Source organism: Jaculus jaculus, chromosome 5, assembly GCF_020740685.1.
Source record: "Jaculus jaculus isolate mJacJac1 chromosome 5, mJacJac1.mat.Y.cur, whole genome shotgun sequence".
Lineage (NCBI taxonomy): Eukaryota > Metazoa > Chordata > Mammalia > Rodentia > Dipodidae > Jaculus > Jaculus jaculus.
The window spans coordinates 86,719,570-86,723,896 of record NC_059106.1 but is presented as its reverse complement, the minus strand read 5'-3'; the positions used below and the strand labels follow the sequence as shown (position 1 = coordinate 86,723,896).

At 44.3% G+C, this 4,327-nt stretch overlaps 1 pseudogene; it reads left to right on the top strand.

Moving 5' to 3' along the window:
* Positions 1 to 675: 675 nt before the first annotated feature.
* On the top strand, positions 676 to 1,183 carry LOC101609099 (annotated as a pseudogene).
* Positions 1,184 to 4,327: the final 3,144 nt, after the last annotated feature.

Sequence of the window (4,327 nt, the reverse complement as noted above, 5' to 3'; positions counted from 1 at the left end):
ACCTCGGTAAACCATGCTGACAAGCTCCTCAGAGCGCTGCCACTGGCTCTGTTCACAACTGAGCAAATGCCACCTTGTGGGAGAAAGATGCAACAGCAGGAGGGGAACGGCCGTCCAGGCTTGGTCTGCATGTGACTGAGAAATCCCAACAGCCTTAGCAGTCCGCCCCCAGCCCCGCCCCCCGCCCCGCCCCCGCCGCCTTTTGAATCTTTCTTACAGCAAGGACGTGAGGGCTCAGGGAAGAAGTAATGGGCTTTCAGAAAATAACTCAAACAACAATGACACTGGGAGAAGGAGGGCGTTGAAAATGGGACCCTATTTGTACTGCATTTTTTTAAAGTTAACTTTTTTTTTAAGGTTATACTCTTATATTCCCTCTCTGCTCTGACTCCACTGGAGGCCCTCCACTGCGTGGTCCTGAAGGCCAGGACAATGGGGTAGAGAGAACTATTCCTCAAGCTACTCCTACCCTCCCTGCGGCCCTTACACTCTTTCCACTCCTTCTTGGGCAATGCTCCCTGAGCGCTATTTTGAAAACATTCCTTTCAAGTCCATGATCACTGCTGTCAGTCTCTGTCCCACTCAAAACCAGCCTGGCTTCCGTCAACCCTTCAGAAATGAAATGAAAAGATCTTGTCTATATTCCTTTCTGCCGGAGCCGCCATCTTCCAGTAATTTACCAAGATTACAAACAGAAAGGGAAAGAGGAGAGGCACCCGGTACATGTTCTCCAGGCCTTTCAGAAAACATGGAGTTGTTCCATTGGCCACGTATATGCGAATCTACAAGAAGGGTGATATTGTAGACATCAAGGGAATGGGTACTGTCCAAAAAGGAATGCCTCATAAATGTTACCATGGGAAGTCTGGAAGAGTCTACAATGTCACTCAACATGCTGGCATTGTGAACAAGCAAGTCAAGGGCAAGATTCTTGCCAAGAGAATTAATGTGCGTATAGAGCATATTAAGCACTCTAAGAGCTGAGACAGCTTCCTGAAATGGGTGAAGGAAAATGACCAGAAGAAGAAGGAGGCCAAAGAGAAGGGAAGCTGGGTGCAGCTGAAGCGGCAGCCCGCTCCGCCCAGAGAGGCGCACTTCGTGAGGACTAATGGAAAAGAGCCGGAGCTGCTGGAGCCTATTCCCTATGAGTTCATGGCTTAATAGATGTCCTAAATGAATCAGACCTATATTGTCAAAATGTTTTTCTTCATTAAAGTATGGTGTCCGCGGGCTGGAGAGATGGCTTAGTGGTTAAGCACTTGCCTGTGAAGCCTAAGGACCCCGGTTCTAGGCTCGGTTCCCCAGGTCCCACGTTAGCCAGATGCACAAGGGGACGCACACATCTGGAGTTCGTTTACAGTGGCTGGAAGCCCTGGCGCACCCATTCTCTCTCTCTCCCTCTATCTGCCTTTCTCCCTGTGTCTGTCACTCTCAAATAAATAAATAAAAAATGAACAAAAAAATATTTTAAAAAGTATGGTGTCCTCACTCACTCAAAAGAAAAAAAAAAAGGTTTTGTCTATGTTCCACCATTGCTCATTTTGAAATCACATTTCCACAGTTCCTTTTCACACTTGCCACTATTTCCCTTAGTCCAACCTCCATTTAGAAAAATATTTTTATTTTTATTTATTTTTTATTTTAGAGAGAGAACAAGAGAGAGAATTGGTGCTCTAGGGCCTCAGGCACTGCAGTCAAACTCTAGATGCATGCACCCCCTAATGGGCATGTGCGACCATATGCTTGCCTCACCTTTTTGTGTCTGGCTATTGTGGGTCCTGCTGCTTTGCAGGCAAGCACCTTAACTGCTAAGCCATCTCTCTTGCCCCTAGGACAAAATTTTAAGATCCATTGTCACTCTAATCTGAAAGCTGTCAGATACCACAATATGGAGGCAAGCTTTCCATCAAAGGAGGGAAGCTGTGAGGATGGCAGGAGTTAGGGTATCAACCTCCACTCTGTTCTTCCTGGCATTTCTCCCATAAACTTAGAGCAGTGACATCAGTCTTCCTAGAACCAACCATATTTTTAAATAAAAAAATATTTTACTAGTTTCTTTACTACCTGAAAGCAAAAAATTACGTAAGTTACTCTGGCATGACTGCATAAAAAGACTTAAGGAAGCTGGGTATAGTATGGACACTTGCAGTCCCAGCTGTTTGGGAGATTGAGGCCGGAGATCACTTGAGTCCAGGGTTTCAAAGGCAGCCTATGTGACATAGTGAGATCCTGTATCAAAAAAAAAGAACAAAAACAAAATTAAAAGGACAAAGAGATAACCTGTACTTTTATCTCTTCTCATAACTCCCTGCATGTGAGAACTGCAAATCCCACCAGTCACAGATGTTCAAATGGTAATTCAAATATTCCTATGAGCTGTACATGATATGTTTTAGTCAAATGTACTCTTCCCTTGATTTAAAAGGAAGTGGTATTCCTGGAAATCTTGCTGTATTAAGCAAGGCTCCCCTTCCTCCCCCTCCACGAAAAAGAGATGGATTTCTTTCTAAGACACGGGCTATAAACTCAGGCATTTATAAGCAAGCATTTCACCTATAACAGTAGGTGAAGGACAAGCTCTGTGGAGGCGGGACTGATTCTTCACTGGGTAGGACTACTTGGTATTTATGAATCTGGCCCACAAAGTGCCAGAAGCCTCACTCAGTCATTCTGACTACCATTTTCAAATGGCCCACACATTTCTGAAATGCCTACAAAATGAAATCATCCTCATAGAAAATCACTTTCCTAGAGCAATGCAGATTTATTATGCCCTTGTTTTTTCTTCGAAGCCTAGTTTTAAGGATTTCTTCCCAAAACATTGACTTCCTATCTTAAGTATATCAGTGCTGAGTGCCATAAGGATGGAGGGCTATTCAGGTCCTTGCTGGAGGGATTGCTTCTATCCCAAGTATCATCACATTTGAAATATCAGGCAAACTTCTTTTCCTTCCTTCTGACCTGCTTTACAAATTGTGAGAGGGTCCTTCTTATCCTCCTTGGGAATCCTGTCTATAAAATGCCCTCTATAACCTGACACTATATGTGAGCTTACTAGCCAGACTTCTAACAGCCAGTACCTGTGACTTTCTGCCTTCTTGACCATCAGAGCACAGTCTGCCCAGAGAGCATCCAGAAAGACCAGAATGAAGACTTAGCCAATAGCTGATGGGGATGGGTGGATAAAAACCCCACATCCCTTGCCCCTTGGATAGGATAACTCAAGTTCATATTCTACACTAGCTCTCAAAGTTCTTCAATGGGCTAAGGTTACCTTCCAGCTTCCATGAGGAAGCTTGCTTGACATCTTGGGTTGGTCTACTTCCTTCTCTGATTAGTGTTTCTTAGCATCATCTCCTCTGTAAACTACTTGCCCTGGGTAACTGAGAGTTCTGGGGATTCCAAACCAAGCCAGGAACACTGGGAGGGCAAAGCTTCCAATAATCTTGTCTGTATAAATACCTGAAGACCTACTGGGGAAAAGAGGGAGGAAGATTCAAGAACTAAAACCTTGAGAAAACCGTCATCACGCAAACAAATTGAGTTTAACGGGTGCCCTGAAGCAGGAACCATGGGTTTTCAAGGGAAGAATCCTGGAGAAAGAGGCCAGTGACTTTGGGAATTTTCTAAGTTTATGGATTTGCAAGGAAGAATCATGTCCTGCTCTTGACACTAGATACTGTCAATCATCTTCCAACTTGGTCATGGCGGACATGAACCACACTTGTCAAAAGTGAATATGAGGGCTGGAGAGATGGTTTAATGGTTAAGGCATTTGTCTGCAAAGCCGAAGGTCCCAGTTCGATTCTCCAGGACCCAAGTAAGCCAGATGCACAAGGGGGTGCATGTGTCTGGAGTTATTTGCAGTGGCTGGATGCCCTGATGTGCCCATTCTCTCTCTCTTTCTCTCTCAAATAGGTAAATAAAATACATTAAAAAAGAATGGATATGAAATTCTGTTTGTATTTTTGCATATATATACTTTTTTTGGAAACAGGATATCTATGAACCATAGACTAGCCTCAAACTTGCAATAAGCCTCTTGCCTTACCCTACTGAATTATAAGCACATGTGTTCCAGGCAGTTCCTTTGGTCCAAGCTCCAGTAACTTTGTTTGCAGTGGCTGGACAAGTTCTCTGAAGTCAAGCTAGGGAGATGGCATCATTAGGATTATGGCTGTAGGGACAGCAGAGCAGCAAGGGTACATGTTCACAAACACCAGTAAAGAGTGACAATATGGCAACTGTCCTTTGGGATGGGAATAGCATTTGCTCACACACAAGGGCACAAGAAGTGAAATGGAGAGGGACTTGAGCTCAAGATGGT